The 20,468-nt window shown below is 37.2% G+C and overlaps 1 non-coding gene across 1 annotated transcript; it reads left to right on the top strand.

Annotated features, from left to right (window-relative positions):
- Positions 1-6,299: 6,299 nt before the first annotated feature.
- On the top strand, positions 6,300-6,406 carry LOC148209101 (small nucleolar RNA R71). Its single transcript, XR_015787496.1, has one exon. It is a non-coding gene; the product is annotated as a small nucleolar RNA R71 (small nucleolar RNA).
- The last annotated feature ends 14,062 nt before the right edge of the window (positions 6,407-20,468 follow it).

The following is a 20,468-nucleotide window of genomic DNA, read 5'->3' as shown; positions in this document are numbered from 1 at the left end:
ACCCGAGTGGGGGGGTGGCCGGCGGCTTCAACAAGAGAGGGAAAGGGAGGAAGAAGAAGAGGGAAGAACAAGGGCTAGGGTTTTTTTCTTTGTTTTAAAACTTTAACTCCTTTGGGCTTGGGTTCTTTTCCTTTTGTTTAAGGCCCACTTACCCAACCCCTCCTTGCTAAAACAAGCCAATAATATAATTTCATAAATGGCCCAATGGCCCAAAACAAGTGTCACAAAGTGAAATCCGTACTAAACCATAACTTGATAAATAACTACACGCTACTAACTCACCACTAATTCTGTAACGATACACACTAGGCGAGATGCCACACTTAAATTAAATAAAGATAACTGATGAATCAAATAAAATAAAATGAAATAAATAAATAAAAAAAATCTATTTTGTTATAAAAATTTCCCGGAACTCGAGGCAAGCTAACCTGAGTAACGCGGGGCGTTACAGTTATCTTGAAGGGGATTTAACCTATGGCATTTATTCATACCATCTAATTAATTTTGAATTCCTTCACTCATCCTCCTTGAATTTTCCATAAAACTTTGCCATTTCTCGTTTAATTTCGCTATCTTGGCACAAATAACCTCATTCTCCTTATCCCCAATTTCCCTTTTCTTATTCTCAATTTCAGCTCTCTCATTAAGCCTTTATCACTCACGGATTGATTTTTTCTAAGGTAGACCTTGCTAAATTCTTATAATTTCTTCTCACTGTGGCCTCCTTCATTAATCCTATCAACATGAGGTTCTAAGGTCACTTTTTCATAGTTTGCATTACATATAGATAGATTTTTTCTATGGTTCATTTTTAAGGCCTCCTCTAATTTCTTTCTTTGTTCCCTTGGATAAAAAATTAGCCTTTCATGAGAAATCTTAGGGGTTTCAAGAGGAGTCATATCCGGTGGAGTGGGTGGTGGTAGCATCACCTTCTTCTTCCCCTTTTCTTTGTTGCATGGCTTGTCGGAGGAGGAGTCTTTCATGGTTCTTGATTCTTGCTTCACGATCAACACCAAAACTCCACCTTCTAACCCTAAGTGTGCTGAAAAAGAGAGCGATGTGAGGGATTTGAGTGTTTTTGGAGATTTGATGAAGAAATTTGAAAACCAAATGATAGGTTTTGGTGAAAAAAATGGTAAATGAGGGTGTAGACAACTTAGGGCTTTTGTTTTATGTTTTAAAACATTTTAATAACATATTAGGGTTTAGTAACAGGACATTTATGTTCTAAAAATAGCCCAAAACCCTTTTAAGAATAACCCAAATAAAGCCCACAAAAACCATGCTCCACAATTCGAAAATCGAACAAATTTTTTCTAAAATTGCGCTTGGCGTAATTTTGAGGAGGGTTGGATCTTGATCCTGAAAAATCCAAACGCAAAAACATAAAGTAGATTTCAAATTTACACAAAAAATCCTTAAAGAAAATGTAAAAATTTCGCAAAAATAAGACAAAAAATATTTTACACAAAAACGCCCTCAACACCGACAGAGGGACTGTTCTCACTGTTCTTTCCATGGATCTTTTAGTAGTATAGAGGTTTTGCCTCTGTCAATATGCTCACCAACGTATTTTTTTACTCGATGCCCATTTACCTTAAAAATATTACCTTTTGAATCACTTAAATCCACAGCTCCATATGGTTAAACACGTTCAACTACAAACGGGCCCGGCCATCTATACTTAAGTTTACCTGGAAACAACCTTAATCTAGAATTGAACAACAAAACTGAGTCTCCAGGTTCCAAATTCTTATTCGTTATTTTCTTATCGTGCCACTTTTTTGTTTGTTCCTTATATATCTTAGCATTCTCATAAGAAAACTGACGAAACTCATCCAACTCATGTAACTGTAGCAACCTCGCTTCACCTGCAGCAGAATAGTCAAAATTTAGTTTTCGCGTAGCCCAAAATGCTATATGTTATAATTCTACCAGAAGATGACATGCTTTACCAAAAACAATGCGATAAGCAGACATGCCTAACGAAGTTTTATAAGTAGTTCTATAAGCCCATAAAGCATCATCAAATTTAATAGCCCAATTCTTCTTATTCACATTCACAGACTTCTATAGAATTGATTTTATAGCTCCATTGGATATCTGTGCTAATCCATTAGTTTGAGGGTGATAGGTAGTATCAATCTTATGATGAATGTTATATCTTTTTAACAAATTACTCACTGCTCTATTTAAAAAGTGTCTGCCCTCATCACTAATCAAGCATCTAGGTGTATCATATCTCGTGAAAATAAACTTTTGCAAGAAGAGAGACACTACCTTGGCATCGTTAGTAGGGGTGGCCAAAGCCTCAACCCAATTCGAAACATAGTCAACAACCAAGAGAATGTAATTCTTACCGAATGAAGGCGGGAACAGACCCATGAAGTTAATGCCTCAAACATCGAAAAGTTAAACTTCCAATATTAGGTTTAAGGGCATCTCATGTTTCCGTGTCAAGTTACCTGATCTTTGACATCGATCACAACTTTGAGAGAATATATAAGCATCTTGAAATAGGGACGGCCAAAAGAAACCACTTTGGAGGATCTTTGCTGCATTTTTACGTCTAGCGGAATGTCCACTATAGTGATTTGTTGCATGCCTCTAGAATCTCCTTCTGTTCATGCTCAGCAACTCACCTACGAAGAATATTGTCAGGTCCCAGTTTAAACAAGAAAGGTTCGTCCCATCTATAAAACCTAACATCATTAAATAACTTTTCAATTTGGTGCTTACTTAAGTCATTGGGAATTACGTTGCTAACCAGATAGTTCGCATAATCAGCATACCAAGGGACTTCAAAAATAGCTAGAAGATGCTCATCAACAAAATGTTCTCTAATTTTCGAGTTATCATGTTGAAAAGAAGACTCTAGCCTAGACAAGTGATCTGCTACTTGGTTTTATGTTCCTTTGCTATCTCTAATCTCTAAGTCAAACATTGTAGCAGTAATATCCATCTAATTAACCTACGCTTGGCTTTTTTTTAGCAAACAAGTATTTTAATGCCAAATGATCTGTAGAAACTATCACCTTAGTCCCAATAAAATATGAAAAAAATTTATCGAATGCGAAAACAACAATCAAATGCTTTTTCTCAGTCATAGTGTAGTTTGACTGACTACTGTTCAAAGTCTTACTTGCATAATAAATAGGATGAAGAACTTCACCTTTTCGCTGACCCAACATCGCACCTATTGCAAAATCACTTGCATCATACATTAGTTCAAATGACAAGTTCCAATCAGGTTCAATTATGATGGGTGCTGAACTAAGTGCATTTTTTAAGTTTCTCGAAAGCTTTCAAACAGCTTTCATCAAGATCAATTGGTCGATCCACTTCTAGCAACTGACACAAAGGTTTAGAAATTTTCACAAAATCTTTTATAAAACGGTGGTAGAAACCCGCGTGTCCTAAGAAACTTCTAACACCTTTTACAAGAGTAAGACAGGATAATTTGGCAATTAAATCTATTTTAGTCCTATCGACCTCAATTCCTTTTCCTGAAATTTTGTGACCTAGGACTATACCTTCACGTACCATAAAATGACACTTCTCCCAATTAAGCACAGTATTAGTCTCTTCACACCTTTTTAAAACATTCGCTAAATTTTCTAAACAAACTTCAAACGACACACCAAACACAAAAAAATAATCCATAAATATTTCTACCGTACTTTTTACCATATTAGAGAAAATAGCAATCATGCATCTTTGGAAGATGGTGGGGGCGTTACAAAGATCGAACGACATCCTCTGGAATGCAAATGTCTCGTAGAGACATGTGAACGTGGTCTTTTCTTAGTCCTCAGGAGCTATTGTAATCTGGTTGTAACCAGAATACCCGTCTAGAAAACAATAGCACTCCTTTCCTACAAGACAATCAAGTATTTGGTCAATAAAGAGAAGTGGAAAATGGTCTTTTCGAGTTACCTTGTTTAGGCAACGGTAGTCCATGCATACTCTCCAACCTGTCGCTGTTCTTGTCGGGATCAACTCGTTGTCCTCATTGGTTATTACCGTCATGCCACCCTTCTTGGGAACGCATTGAACCGGGCTAACCCAGCTACTGTCTGAAATGGGGTAGATCACACAGGCGTCTAACCATTTTATTATCTCATTTTTTACCACCTCTTTCATTTTGGGGTTGAGCATCATTTGAATCTCAATAGAATCGGTGGCTCCTTATTCTAGGATGATTTTGTGCATGCAAAAATTTGGGCTAATTCCTCTTACGTCCGCAATGGTCAATCCAATAGCCCTCTTATACTTACACAACACCTGCAAAAGCAAATATTCATGTTCATTAGTCAAATACGAATAAATGATAACCGACAAAGTATCATTTAAACCCAAACATGCATATTTTAAATGAGAGGATAAGGGTTTCTTCTCCAATTCTGGATATTCAATGATGGAAGGTTGCAAGGCTTTCAAATCAGCTATTGCTGGCTGCAGAAACTCAAAATGCTCGAAATGTGTCAAAATTGTGCCAGGCACAATTTTCCATTCTTCTTTTGCGGCTTGCAAATCTGCTTCTAAGTCTTCTACAATCATCTCTTGGAGTTCCTCCATAGTTGCCCCTATTGCAGAGCACGCCTCGACTTCATCGAGAAGATGCATCGCATCAAAGACGATGAAGGTGAATTGCTCATCATTGACCTTCATCGTGATTTCTCCTTTCCTAGCATTGGATACAATATCTCCAATTGCTAAAAACAGCCTCCCAAGAATGATCGGCACCTCAAGATCTGCTTCACAATCCAAAATTATGAGATCGGCGGGAAAAATAAATTTATCTACTTTAACAAGAACGTCCTCTATTTTCCCTTCCGGTTTCTTTATGGACCTATCAGCTAGTTGCAAAGTCACAGTAGTAGGACGAGCTTCTCCTATATTTAACTATTTGAAGACTGAAAGAGACATAAGATTAATGCTTGCCCTTAAGTCACACAATGCTCTCCCTAGATTCTTACCACCTATCGAGCAAGGAATAGTAAAACTACTTGGGTCCTTACACTTAACAGACAACGGATTCCCTAAAACATCACTACTGCATTTTGTTAGGGCTACCGCTCATGCTCACCTAGTTTCTTACGCCTAGAAATGATATCTTTCAAAAACTTGGTGTAATTAGGCTTTTGCTCTAAAGCATCTATGAGATGTATATTAATATGCAACTGTTTCAATATTTCAAAGAACTTCTTAAAATTATTATCCTGATTCTTCTTAACAAATCTTTGGGGGAAAGGTGGAGGAATCTTAACATTACCTACCTGCGGAGTAGTGCAAGACACTACTTTCTTATCTTTGTCGGCCTTCTTATTTTTCTCCTCTAAACTTACGGGTTCTGCTTTCTCTTCAGGTTGTGGAGTGGAGACGGATACAGGAACAAGTGTAGCCACATCGGTTTCTCCATCTGGAAGTGTGGGTCCGTCATAACTTAGTCTGCTTCTTGTGATGATTGCCTTACATTGCTCTTTACCTTCACGATCTTGCTTCAGATTCTTTGTGTGTCCAGGCAATGTACCTTGTGGTCTAGATTTTAGGTCATTCACTAACTGTCCCATTTGCATTTCCAGGTTCCTCATCGCAGCTTCATTTCTTGTCATGTATTCTTTCATCATTGCCTCCAAACTTGCATTGTTACCACTTTGCTGAGTGTTATTTTGTACTCTTTGTTGATTGTACTGTTGTGGTGGCAACACAGGTTGCGTGGGAAAACCAGCAGGAGTGTAGTTTTATTTGAATTGTTGAGCGGATGCTTGCGTATTACTACTTGCTCCTCTTTGGTTACTCCAGGAGAAATTTGGATGGTGCCTCCATCTAGGTTTGTAGGTGTTTGAATATGGACTGAAGTTCTGTTGGGCACCTTGACCTACATAGAAAACAGCCGTTGGATTAGCTTGACAGTTCTCATACAAGTGGTTATCACCATAATAAACACCAGATATGTCAGAAACTTGTAAAACAGGAGAGGGTTCAAGAATCGCTGCTAACGTAGCGGGTTTGTTGGCCTTCTCCATTGTCTGTTGTTTCAATATCTGGTTCATGGCTGATATTTGAGCCTGCAACGAGGCTGCTGTGTTTAGCTCAAAAATTCCTGCTGATGCTTGCTTTTTTGGAAATGACCTTCCTAATTTTGATCATTGATGTCTGTCATCTTGTTCAAATGATCAACGATCTTATTAACTTACTTCTCTAACACAGAGCCATTAGCTGCAGTGTTTAACATCATTTTCGATGGACGATCCAATCCTCTATAACATAGCTCGATCTGCACACATACGGGTAATCCATGGCTCAGAAATCTTCTAATTAACTCTTTGAAACGTTCCCAAGCTTCTTGAATTGTTTCGTTTTCCTTTTGTTGAAAAGACACAATGTCTTCTCGAAGGTCACCGTTTCTGGTCAAAGTATGGTACTTTGCCAAGAATTTCTCCGTCAGTTTCGCCCACATGGTGATAGAATTTGGTTCTAGCTTGTTTTTCCAAGTCCTTGCACCGTCTCTAAGAGAAAAATGAAACATTTTTAGTCTTATTGCGTCTTGAGAGGCACCAGGAAGTTGAAATGCATTAGCTATTTCAATAAAAGATTTGAAATGAGAATAAGGATCTTCGTTAGTCAATCCTCCAAACTGGCCCATCGTCTGCAACATCTGGAACATCACTGGCTTAAGCTCGAACAGTGCGCCTTCGGGCAAAGGATTACTTATCATTGAGATTAAGTTATGGAACGCATGAGTGACATAGTTCCGCATGGCTACATCTCGGTTATCAGCCAACAAGATCGGATTAGGAACTTCTCCTGCTCGGTTTGCTGCTCCTTCACCTGCCATATCTCTGTTCACATGTGGATCTTATGGAGGTGGAGGATCTTGTGGATTTCGATTCATCTCGATGGTCTCTTCTTGAACTTCTCATTCTTCAACTTCTTTCTCTTTTTTATTTTCTCTTTCTTTTCTTAACCTCTGCTCACGCCTTATCCTTTTAATGTTCTTTCAATCTCTAGATCAAAGGTTAACCAACCATACCCTATGCTCATACACAACTCCTTTAAAGGTTGGATCTAACAATTAAGTCCAATGACATAGGTATGCAGCAGTCACACATGAAACAATTCACTTAAGAAATGAATGGTTCAAATATGCAATTGTGGTTTATGGAAAAAATGGTGATGAAAAGTGTTGTTTGGTGTTTGAAATGTCAATCAATTTTATAAAACTCACCCTCTTTGCTTCCTACCTTAGTTTTGATGTAAAACATGGGAAATGCACATTGTTGGGAAAATGCACCATGCACAATTCTCTGGCTTTTCTTGGGAAACTGAGTTCTACTTTGTCACTACCGCTTTTGGTTGTTACAGAGGCTAGGGTAACCTACAATCATATGTCTAGTGTGATTACAATCCTAGAGAATATTTATCAACTTATCTGCATTATAGGTCAAAGGGTCTGTGTCTAGGACCATGTTTTATGCACTTATTTCTAAGTCAGATCTCATGTTGGTTTCCTATTATTTTACCTAACTCACCCTTCTTAGAGTTGGGATTTACTGCATAAATCAAATTCTCACTGGCTAAGTGGAAAAAAGACATAAAGAGAAGTTTTTAGAAACCAACCGAAAAAAGTGTCAGGCGCAATCTGGACAAAAATCCTGAGCGTGTTGAAAATCAAATCATTTTGACTAAGGCATTCCACAAAGAGGTCAATATCTAATCTATTGCATGATTAAAGAAAAGAAAGTGCACAAAAACATAAACGAAGTATTTTTCATTGAATTAAAACTAATAAGTAAGTCGTACAAAGAGTTCTAACTTGACTGTCTTCTCTTTCGAGTGTGAGGGGAGTGTAAACTCGCTAAAGAACTTATGAAGAACAGAATAAATGAAGAACAAAAGGTAAAATTTGAATTAAAAACAATACGGTAAGCAAAAGTATGAAAATACAAGGAAATAACAACTAAAACATAAATCTAAAGCATATGAACAAGTTCTGCAACGAAGAAGGAATCAAATGAAGCTGAAAATAAGCTTTGAAGGGATGATTTGAGATGAAGGGAGAGGCTCCCTTTTATAGGCCCTTGAGTTGGTTGAACTCCCCAATTTTTTTAGGTGGAGATGGGTTTAGATTCACCTAGCCCTTTTTGACTTCGATTCACAGTTGTAGCTTCATTCAAACATGTTCGAAATATCTCTCTTGCCCTTCATTAATCAAAACGCACGTTTTGGCAAAGTGGCAAAATTGCTCAAAAATTGTGCCAAGCGCAATTTTCCTGCAAAATTCGGGGAACTGTGATTTCCTTCAAACTTTGACCATGTTTTTCTCATTTTTTTCTTAAAGTACTATATATTGCAATTTATCTAGAAATGTTTTATGCATGTTCCACTTTAAGAATATGTAATTCTTTTTGGCAAATCAATGGGAAAGGGTTCAAAATCCTAGTCAAGCAGGCCTACCGACACAATTTTTGCAGTAAAAAGTCAACCCTGACAAAAACTTTTAGTCTCCTCGTGTTGAACGACCTTTTGGCCTATTTAAAGGCTTGTAATGCTCTTATTATAGCAGATTATTAACATTCATTCATATTGAAATCAAGAACTTTTATTCTTTAACACATTTGGTGTTGTCTTTTTTTTCAAATCTTGTTTTAGGTTTGATGTTAAACCGATTCATTGGATTAGTCTAGATCAAGCTAATTTTGGAGTGAGTCGTCTTAGGATCTAGGAGTGACCATCATAGATTCTAAGTCCGATCTTATAGTGATTTATCTTCTAACCTTACTCTTGGTTGGAATCATTCGGTAAGTTAGCTAGTTTTGTGAGAGTTTGCAAGGATCCTAGAAGGACATCTAGCTTTGTAAACCCGAGCAACCTTGGCACTTATCAAATTGGCTAGAGATAGACATATAAGGATTGTTAGACCACTAGCAATATATCATAAAACAAGTTATGCAATAGAATAGGAGAATGATACCGTTTATGTCTTAAATTGTAATGAAATCTCATTAAGTCATGAACCTTTGAACTTTGATGAAGCAACGCATTCTAGAGAAAGTGATAATTGGTTAATTGCTATGAATGAAGAAATTGCTTCACTGATTAAAAATAAAACATGAGTGCTTGCAGAAAAACCACCAGATCACAAGGTTGTTGATTGCAAATGGTTGTTTAAAGTAAAACCTAGTATTAGTGGTGCAAAGCAAATCTAGATACAGAGTTAGGTTTGTTGCAATGAGTTTTACTCAAGAATGCAAAATTTAACTATAATGTGGTTTATTCTCTTATCATAAGACATTCCTCAACTCGTATTTTGTTGTCTTTAGTTGCTCATTTTAATCTTGAATTGGAGTAAATTGATGTGACAACGGCTTTTTTGCATGGAGAGTTAGAGGAAGAAATTTATATGTCTCAACTCCAAGGGAGAAGAACGTTTGGTTTGTAGATTTAAAAAGTCTCTTTATGGGCTTAAGTAATCTCCAAGACAATGGTATAAGAGGTTCGACAGATTTATAATTAAATGTGTGTTTAGTAGAAGTGATTATGACAGTTGTGTTTATGTTAAACATGTTTCTAAAGACGTGTCTATGTTTTTATTACGGTATGTGAATGATATGCTTATATCTTCTCATGTAGATTCTGAGATTGTTGAGTTAAAAAGCTTAATTATGCAAATAATTTGATATGAAGGATTTAGATCTACCTAGAAAGATTCTAGACATAGAAATTTTCAGAGACAGGGTTCCTCGCAAACTCATAATTACACAAAGAGGTTGCCTAGATAGTATAATTAAAAGGTTTCAACTTGATGTAGCAAAAATGAGTGACTATCTTTTAGCCTCTCATTTCAAATTGTCAAAGCTTCAGTCTCCAAAGAAAGACACAGAACTTGGAGGTATGGCCAACGTACCTTACTCTAATGTAGTAGGTTGTTTAATGTATGGAATGACATGTACTCGTCCAGATTTAGCCTATGCAATGAATGTTGTTAGCCGATTTATGAGTTGTTCGGGTAAACCACATTGGGAAGCTGTAAAATGGGTTATCATGTAACGCCCCGAGTCTCTCAGGTCAGTTAATCTCGAATCAGGAGATTTTTTTTTCTTTTCATTTAAATTTCAAAGTGAATGTTAATTTAATTTATCGATAATTATCGGGCTCTAACAATCCAATTAAATGTTTATTAATCGAGCTTGGTATGTTGGGTCTTGGGTTGAGGGAATGGACTCCTCCTTCTTTGGGTTTGGGCTTGGATGATTGGGTTTAATGGGAAAATTGTTTTAAATCAAAACAAAAGGGGAAAACCCTAACACTTTTCTTTTTCTCTCTTTCCCTCCCTTTGTTTCTTAGCCGACACCCCCCCCCCAAGTTTCTCCTTCTTCTTCTTGTTCAGCCGGCAGCTCCCCTTTTGTTCTCCGGCGAAGCAGCACGGCAGCGGCGAGCTTCCTCTCCGACGGCAGCGGCGAACGGTGGACCCTCTCGTCCCTCAACGACTCCGACGGCGGCGGCCTGTAGCAGCGTGCGGCGGGGCGAAGAGCAGCGAACCTGGCGGACTCGAGGAGTTGCGGCAAATTCCAGCGGCGCCAGCGTCTTGCAGTGGCGACGCGTGACCTTTCCTGCGTGCAGCAAACTTCGACAGCCCCGAACAGTCTGAACTCGTGAAGCCCAACGAGTTTGGTGACGTTTTCCAGCCTTCCGGTGACGTTCGACGTTGGTCCCCTCTTATTCGAACCCAAATCGGCATTACCCACTCTTTTCGGCATGGGTTCGGCGTTGACCCAACTCTAATCGGACCCAAATTAGCATTACTCATCACCTTTAGACGTCGGGACAACAAGCTTAAGACCTTTTGAACTCAAATCGGGAGCCCGAACCCCTTCGACGTCAACCCACTCCTAACCCAAGTTGTTTTAGCGTGGGTTAGTAGGTAGCGACTCTACCTAAACTCGGTTTCGTTTATAACTAAATGTTTCTAATTGGTTACTAACCTCGAGATCGTGCTCTTTTGTAGTAGGAAGTGCTCAACGAGCTTATGAGCTTTAGGACAAGTGTTTGTAAGTAGCACGGGGGCGGGTGCGTGCGCGTGTATGTTATTTGGTTGCCGATGTACTGTTTATGATGCTTAATATTGGTTCTGATACGTGGTTGTGCAGTGTAATTCTTGTTATGTAGTTTTGTATGCCTGGTTAGCGTTGAATGTCCGTCGGTGTTAATAGTGTGAATTTTGTATTGTTGAACTGCTGAGATCTGTTGTAGAATGACGTATGATTGTAGGGAATGTTCGTTAAAGTGAATTTATTTTGGAAATGTTCGTTGTCTGAATTCGTATAAAGTGTTTGGCGTGTCTCATGAGTTTTTATTATATCCAGCAGTGCTTATTGAATATGGACGTTGGATATTAAGTGTTTGGATGAATTGTGTTGGGCTCCAATCGTTTGAAATTTGTTGACTATGCTCTGTTATGACTAAACTCACTGTGGCGCTGTTGTTAAGATTTGGTATGTTGTGAAAGCATGTTTGGTTTATTGTTTTGCTATTAGAATGATGTTTATGTTGTGGAAGCATGCTGAAATGTGTTGGGAGTTGTGAGATGCATTGAAATCATACTAGTGGTGGGGCTGTTGATGGGCGTTGTGGTGGTTGGTGTGTTATTAAGGGGTTAGTACTGGAATCTTGGTTGGAGGCTAGAAACGATATGTGGAGTTTTACAAATTATGAAGTGAATGGGTGAGTGTCAGGGTCTCGGGTATAAATGGTCGGGGGCTGATACGTCACTAATTGGGTATCGAGGCCTCGGGTATAAATGGTCGGGGGTCGATGCGAGGAGTCTTTCGGAAGGAGAACTATTGGGGCCTTAGGTATAAATGGTCAAGGGCCAATAGATTGTAAGACATCGAGGCCTCGGGTATAAATGGTCGAGGGTCAATGCACTAGTGTCGGGGCTCTGGGTATAAATGGCCAGGGGCTGACACTACCAAAAGCATGGTTTCGAAGAGCTCGAACAACTGAGGTGATCATAGTTGAATTTGAGGTGTTAGGAAGCCAAGTAGACGGTAATTGTTTTTTATTGAGTTGTGGTTAGTATTGGGTATTATAGAGCATGTTTATGGATAAATATATATGTACCAGTAAAGCATGTCTATGGTTGTTCGCATACTGTAATGATAGAGCATGACGATGCATGTTTTTCCTTTATGGTTATGAGCATGATGTTTGTGAGTGCTTGGTGAGGGCTACTTACGGAGTATATTGTATATACTCACCCCCCTTCTACAATGATTGTTTCAGGTGAAGGACTCGAGGGTGACCTTGCTGATGGGACGGGGGAGACCTGACAAGCGAGGACTATAGGCTGCTTAGTTTTTCTTATTTAGTCTAATTCTTTTGTTAGGGCCTCAGGTTGTGGCCAATAAACAGATTATGTACCCTTGAATAATTGGGAGATTTTTCCTTGTTGTTAGTTATGCCTCGGGTTAGGTGCTTATTTGAGCTTTATCCCATTTGCTTAGAATCATTTAGATTGAACAATAAACTTGCCTCGTGAAGTAGTTCACGAACGTTGTTGCATTTTTATTTTTGAGATTGGTTTATCGTTAATTTGATGAGGTTTTGGAGCTTGATTTTATAAGCTTATGTGCTTAGGAAGTTGGCAGGTTGTAATTGGGGTTAAAACTGATTAGTTGAGTAGTTCATGTGACCTAGAGGTGTGTGGAAATTTCTGGGTCGTTACATATCATATATGTAAAGTATACTAAGGATTATGGGTTATTTTACACAGCTGGTGATTCTAATGCTCAGTGTTTAGAAGGTTTTTTTATTCTGATTTTGTGTCCGACTTAAATAAAAGAAGATCTACAACTGGTTTTGTGTTTAAGGTGTTTGACAATACAATTAATTGGAGGTCTTCACTTCAATCAGTAGTGGCTTTATCTACAATCGAGTAAGAATATATTGTTTTATCTAAGTCAATTAAGGAAGCAATTTGGTTTAAGGGGCTAATACCAGACATTCTAAGGAGATATAGTAGAGCCTACTTTATATTGTGATTGTCAAAGTACTTTTGCACTTTCGAAAAATCCATTATACCATGACCGAACCAAACACGTTGAAGTAAAGTTTCATTTCTTGAGAGATGAAGTGAGCAAGATCAAGACAGTGAAGCTTGAGAAGATTGTATCTGAAAATAATATTGTTGATATGTTTACAAAGTCCTTGTTAGGTGTCAAATTTAAATTATTTTGTGACTTACTTAATGTAGCTGTTGGCTAATGTCTTTATGACGATGTTTGAGTGCATGATTGAGTTCAAGATTGTGGTTCGCTTTTTCATTTGAGGATATACTTGATTTGAGGATATACTTGATTTAAGAGGATCACTTGTTGATTTGGGTGTCTCAAAGTCATATCTCAAATGGGCCTTCATTTGTTGTTCAAGCCCATGATGTTGAGTGCTTTATTTTTTAAAGTGTGCAAGCCCAAATCTGTGACGGGTGGCTTCCCCCTCCAGTTTGCATGAGATTGAGGGTTTTGGGAAGATTTAGTTCTCTTCCCTTTGGAACAACAGCATAAATCGTGATTTATAATAGGGCTTCGATTTTTGTCTTCCGTTGGGTGGTGCAAGGAGGTTTATTCTGCTTGCATTTTTGCTCTCTGATATCCTTTGTCGGTATTTTTCTGCTCGAGAGCTTGAGTTTGCTCTTCTCTCTTGTCTGTTTGTATTGTTCTTGGATATTAAAGTTAATAGAAGTTTTGCTCTCACCTTGTATAGTGAATGTATATCATATTGGTCGAATCACCATAAAATTTGGTTTCGTCTTCCCTTCACTTCTTTTCTTGATTTAGTGTTAATATTGCTTGGTGGATTTATTTGAATTCGGATTAATATTGTTTAATAAAAGAAACAATGATTATTAGTGTATTTTGCACCACATGTTTTTAAAGTGTTTTAAACAAGTTTTTCAGCTTTGATTTTGTAACCAAAAATCTAATCCTAATTATTTGCGTGGAAAACTGTTTTGGGTGGAAAAAGTTTGTAGGGTGTGTGATTGTTTAAGTTTTAGATTAGTTATTATTATTATTATTTATTTTTTTTTTTTTACCTTTGTTGTGGATTTAGGAATTGATTATGAGTACTCGTCCTATTTAGGCTTCTAACTAGGAAGTTGATCATTGTTTAGAAATGATGAGTTTTTTAAATGGTTAAATTTCTCATTGAGGTCAAATAGGTCTCTGATTTCGAAATGCCTCAGACTAAGTTAGAAATTATGTATGATATTCTAATTGAAATTGTGGTAAATATTGTTTATGAATAATACTGTATGTATGATTCTAATGATAAATTAATTAGAATGTTTTTTTACCGGAGCTCATATGCATGTTTATGTATATGTATGTCTAAATGTTCTCAATGAAATGCTGGTGGCAATTACCCTCTTTAGTTTTTCCTTTTTCTTTTTCTTTTTATTTTTTTATTTTTTGAAAGTAGATGTACATAAATTGTAAGAGCTGGGTGAGTGCATCTTAGTGTTGGAAAAAATTAAATAAACCCTAATTCATGATTATTCTAAAATAAAAGCCATAAAATTCTAGAACAATCAAGGCCAAGGATCTAAACATGGAAGAAAATCAAAATCTATAAATAGATTAGAATTACCTGAAACCATTAGATAGATTGATCATGATCTGCAAGAAGTTGTGGTTTATGGTCTTCCTCAACTATGCAATCCAGACCAAATATGGGCAATACTCTCTGTTTGATGGGGAACAGGAGGCTCAATAAGCATAATGTATTGGGGACCATAATCATATATTTATAGGTTAATCCTAAGGTTTCCCATAATCCCCTAGGATTAATGGGCTGGTTTCTACTCAACAAGCCACACCACTAAATGGGAAGTCACGGGCCCATAATTAACATCACTTGTATGCCCATTAAATAGCCCAAATATAATTACTCTTTAATTTGTTACCCACATATGAATCAATTATTAAATTAATTCCAACACTTAGGTCCACAGACTGATGTCAACAATCATCTATTGGGGTAGAGACATGTATGAAACTTGCCTACATATGCACTTGTAACTAAGTAATTTTTATGTAGATATGACATGCATTGTCAGGTGAGACTTAACTCAATGGAAACTTTAATTGGTTGGATGGAGTCTTCCAAGAAACCCGCCTATGCACCACGACATACAAATTACGCAAGGATGGTTTAATTGTCTATGTTGGGCAAAAAAGAAAAATGAGTTTGACTGATAAAAAATTTAGGTCCGGCATGTTTATATTATTAAGACACATGTTATGTGTGTGTATATTTGTATGACTCAGCTGATTAGCTAAGTTAGTAAGTATTTTTAATACACGCTCTTTTACTAAACCTTTTCTATTTTACGTATTGGCAAGAATATGCAAGGCAAGTACTAGGGTTGTTTGCTAAGTGTGACATGAGGTACGATTTTTTGGGATCCCTAACTAAATATTCATGGGGTTTTGGAGTAGCTCATGTCTATTATAAACCATTGTTAGGTCCATCGATCTTGGTCAGATCCCATTTTCCGATCAGATGCTCGTTTGAACTTTTGGGTTCTAATACCATATGAATATTCATGGGATTCCATATCAAAACAAATGGGCAATGAGATGAATAGCTTATGTACTCTGTTATATATCATCTATTATAATCCATTGTTGGGTCTCTTCTCTTGTCAACGTGGGATCCGTAATACTACCAAACTACAATATTAATATTCATGGGGATCCTTAATATGCCACATCAAGATCGTGGCTCTTTTGGCTCATCGATCTTGGTCGGATCTCATTTTTGGACCGAATGCTTGTTTGAGCTTTTTAGGCTCTGATACCATATTAATATTCATGTGTTTCATTTCTATACCAATTGATTGTGAGAGGAGTGGCACATGTCCATCAAACCTTTGTTAAGGTCGTCCCTTCTCTTTTCAATATGGTATCCTTAATAGAACTAATAAAGATTTATAATATACATCGACTATTCCTCTCCTTTTCAATTGATTTTGAGATGAAACATCATAAATATTTATATAGTAGGTTTTCCTTTCATTGAGATAAGAACAAGCCAATATAAGGCATTACATCCTTATTCAATAGTAACTTTTGAAGCGTTGGTGAAAAAGTTCTTAAATAAATATTTTCCCCGGTTAGGAATGCAAAATAAGAATTGGAATTGTTGGGATTTTTGGATACAAAATAAAATAAGTAAATAAAAAGGAAGGAGTGAAAACAAATAATAGGCCAAAAGCTCAAACCTTTATTTTTAGGTTTCACACACTCATATATATATTTGAGTTTTATGTTTTGTGGGGAGTAGCCGTTTGAATTGTAGGGGTAGCCGAATTGGAGTTTTTTGGCACCACTTTTTTGTGGCGGCGGCTCGAAATTGTTGGCAGCAGATTGGGATATCAAGATCATATTATTCAGGGTAAATTGTATCTTGGTTATTGTGAGTTTTTCATTTCTATTCCTAAGTAATTGTATTAGATTGCTGAGAAGCTAGGGGGCTTTTATTGGGACCTCTAGGGGGTATTTTTTGGGAGAGTTGTTGTATCAAATCCTTAAACAATTATTAGTGAATTACCTCACATCTGAGTGGAAGACTGGACGTAGCCCTTAATGGTGAACTAGTATAAATCTGCTGTGTCATTTATCTTGTGCTTTCCAGTTTTTCTTCCTATTTGTATATTGTGGTTGTGTTTGGATATTTTATGTGGAAGGGGAAATTATACAAGATCGTTAATTTCCCAACAAGTGGTATCAGAGTTGTAGGGTTGCAGCATTATAGGAGACAAATATCACGCACACCATTACTATGAAGGGATTCTGAAGTTCACCGGAGAGAATTTCAGTTTTTGGAAGATGCAGGTAAGGATCTTCTTACATGCAAGAAGATACACAAGACTTTGGGAGAGAGACCAGCGGAGATGACCGACAAGGATTGGAAAGAGATAGATGAGCAGGTCGTTGCAAACATCAGAATGTCGTTATCGATAAATATTTGTAGTCTAGTGATGAAAGAGACTACAGCAAAGGAATTGTTGAAGACCTTATAAGACAGGTATGAAAAACCTTCTGCCAATACAAAAATACTTCTATGAACAAAGTATTTTAATATCTACATGGAGGAGGGAACCTCGATGAATTCCCAAATTAATAAGTTCATCGATATCTTGAATAAATTAGAAGGGATGGGTGTCAAGATTGAGGAAGAGGTGAAGGCTATGAAGTTGTTGGCATCTTTACCTAATAGTGGGAGACGACGAAGACCGCAGTGTCAAATTCGCTAGGGGAAAGTAACTTGAAATTTTCAACTATTTGTGATGTCGCCTTATTTGAGGAAGCCCTGAGGAAATTAGGAAAAATGTCTGCATCTACTTCAAGGGCAGAGAATGGGTTGAATAAGCTTTGGTAGCTTAGAACAAAAGGAAGACAAAGATGAATTACAATGGGATGCAGCAGTAGAGATATAGCAGGGGTAGTGGCAGTTCCCGTGGAGAAGTGGAGTGTTATTACTGCCATAAGAAGGGACATATTAAATGTTTTTGTAGGAAGTTCAAAGAAGATTTTGAGAAGGGGAACAATACTGCAAATGTTGTAATAGGAGAAGAACGGATTGAAGAGTTTATGTCTTGTGTTCAAAAGAACATATCTGTAGACCATTGGCTTGTGGACACTTCAACATCAACGCATGTTGCTTCAGACAGACGTTGGTTCTCATCTTTTGTTGTAGGTGATTATGGCTCAGTGAAGATGGGGAATGGGAGTAGCTCCAAGGTAAGAGGAATTGGAGATGTTTGTTTGAAGATAGGCGAAGGGGCCGAGTTGGTGCTACAAGGCGTCAGGTATATTTCTAGCTTCAGATTTAATTTGTTATCTGTAGGGAAGCTAGATGACGATGGCTACAGCAGTGAGTTTGTTGGGGGTTGTTGGAAGCTCAAGAGGGAATCCAAGGTGGTGGCAATAGGTCACAAGAGATCTTTTGTTTATGTGTCTGAATTTGAGGTTGCTAGAGGATCTGAGAGACAAAGAATGCACAGAGTAGCTGCAGATAGTTTAGGGCGAGACTTGAAAGAATCAGCAGCATTGACAACCAGGATAGATCAGAAGAATCTGCCATCAGCTCAAGTACAATAGCTGGGAAGTAGAGGAAATGGTAATGGGGAACAACTAAGTGAGATGTTCAACAGGTTGTTGATATAATACCCCAGTTGTCAGACGGATTAGTGAACTGATGAAATCGGATAGGCGAGAGAGTGCATTGAGGGAGAAGACTATAGTTGGTACTGAAGTAAAGGGTGATGTCTCTAGAAAGGCAACAGACTTCGATGGGAGCGCCAAGTCATTAGGAAAATCTTCCTTTAGAGGTTGTTGGGTTCGATCGAGAAATGAAGCGACGGGGACCACTTAGATCGAGTGGGAGCATGTGGCTGTGTCTCTAACGTCTGGGAGACAAGACCACGTAGGATTGCTCAACCTAGGGGCAATCACAAACAGAGCTTAGGTAGGGCCGAGCAGTGTGGATCAGTTCGTTGATAAAGTAGTGTCAGAACTGTGTCTTGACAGAGGGTGTCAAGATGATGTGACACTGTTGATGCAGTGGAAGGCGAAATTGTTATTTTGTCTCCAAGTGATTGGGATTTTTTAATACAAAATAAAAGAAATAAATAAAAAGGAAAGAGTGAAAACAAATAATGGATAAAAAGCCCAAACCTTTATTTTTAGGTTTCACATACTCATATATATATGAGTTTTATGTTTTGTGGGGACTAGTCGTCATAATTGTAGGGGCTATCGAATTGGGGTTTTTTGGCAGCACTTTTTCATGGCAGCGGCTCGGGATTATTGACAACAGATTGGGAGATCAAGATCATATTATTCAGGGTAAATTATATCTTGATTATTGTGAGTTTTTCATTCTTGTTCCTAAGTAATTGTATTAGATTGCTTAGAAGCTAGAAGGTTTTTGTTGGGACCTCTAGGGGATATTTTTTGGGAGAGTTATTGTATCAAATTCTTAAATAATTATTAGTGATTTACCCACATCTGAGTGGAAAACTGGACATAGCCCTTAGTGGTGAACAAGTATAGATTTGTTGTGTCACATTTATCTTGTGTTTTACAGTTTTTCTTCCTATTTGTATATTGTGGTTGTGTTTGGATATTTTCTGTGGAATAGAAAATTATACAGGATCGTTAATTTCCCAACAGGAATATATTACTTTGTCCAAGTGGAAGATAAACAATTAAATGAGGTCCGAGAACGTAAGAATTACTAATTAAGAAAATGTCTCCAGACTCCACTATAGATTGTCACATTGTATCCAAACGAGGAACTTCAATTTTTACGATGGTTAAGTTTAATGAATGGTTCGATTGGTATCTCTTTCAGAAAAAAAAAATGTTAGTCTCAATGATTGATATTGTACAGGTATTAGAAAAAGAAGCTTCGATTCATTGTCAAAATCATTAAATGAAACTTCTGATATTTTAGGGAGAACTTCTACAAACAATTTCTGTAGAACCAAAAAATTTGGGCCAATCATAAACGGCCACGTCATTATCTATTTTATTTAGGGATTAATTATATATTAACCCTAAATTAAATTAAAGATAATTTGACAATTCAAATATGTAATTGGGTCATATGAGTATTGGGCTTGGAATCGACTTGGTTCACAAACTTGACCCAAAACTCAATTTACCATGAAATAAAGTGGATTAATATTTAAATTTAAATAAATCCATTTAAATAATTGGGCTTGACCCAAAATTATCCAAGCTCAATGCCCCACCAAAGCCTATGGAAACCTCTATAAATAGAGGGGACCTCATTCATTTTGAAGGTTCAGAATTTCAGAATTGAGATAATCCACACCAAATTGAAGACTCTCTGAAGACTTAAAGATTCGAAGACCAACTTGAAGACTTTGAATACTTGAAGACCTGAAAACTTTCAAAGAACATATAATTTTGATCCAAATTCAAGAACAAACATCTCAATCTTCACATCAACTTCGAGAGAAAGAATCAGAGGATAAAAGATTAGACATTGAATCCATTATACAACACATACAAACAATATAAAAGTTCAACTCCACGAAACCTAATTTCTCCGGAAATCTCGTGTGAACAATTTCCAATGCCCAAATGGAAAGAGAAAAATTAGACAATGTGCTACACCAAAAAGAGTTTATAATGGAGTTTTACAACTAGATCAATTCACACCACTAAGTGCTCAAATTAAATATCTCAAAGATCCAATATTTACATGCATATTTCAAAAGAAAAATACTTAGACTCCTTGATAGTAAAGAGCCAGATCTTATCTCCCTTTATAAAGAGCCGGATCTTTATCTCCCTTTAATGTTTTGCCACTTCAGAAAAAGAAAGGTAAAAATAACTACTTGTTATAAAGATTAATGAACTGAC

Source organism: Momordica charantia (assembly GCF_013281855.1).
Source record: "Momordica charantia cultivar OHB3-1 chromosome 9 unlocalized genomic scaffold, Mcharantia_2.0 BLBB01000009.1, whole genome shotgun sequence".
Taxonomy (NCBI): domain Eukaryota; kingdom Viridiplantae; phylum Streptophyta; class Magnoliopsida; order Cucurbitales; family Cucurbitaceae; genus Momordica; species Momordica charantia.
This window is presented reverse-complemented; position numbering and strand designations above follow the sequence as displayed.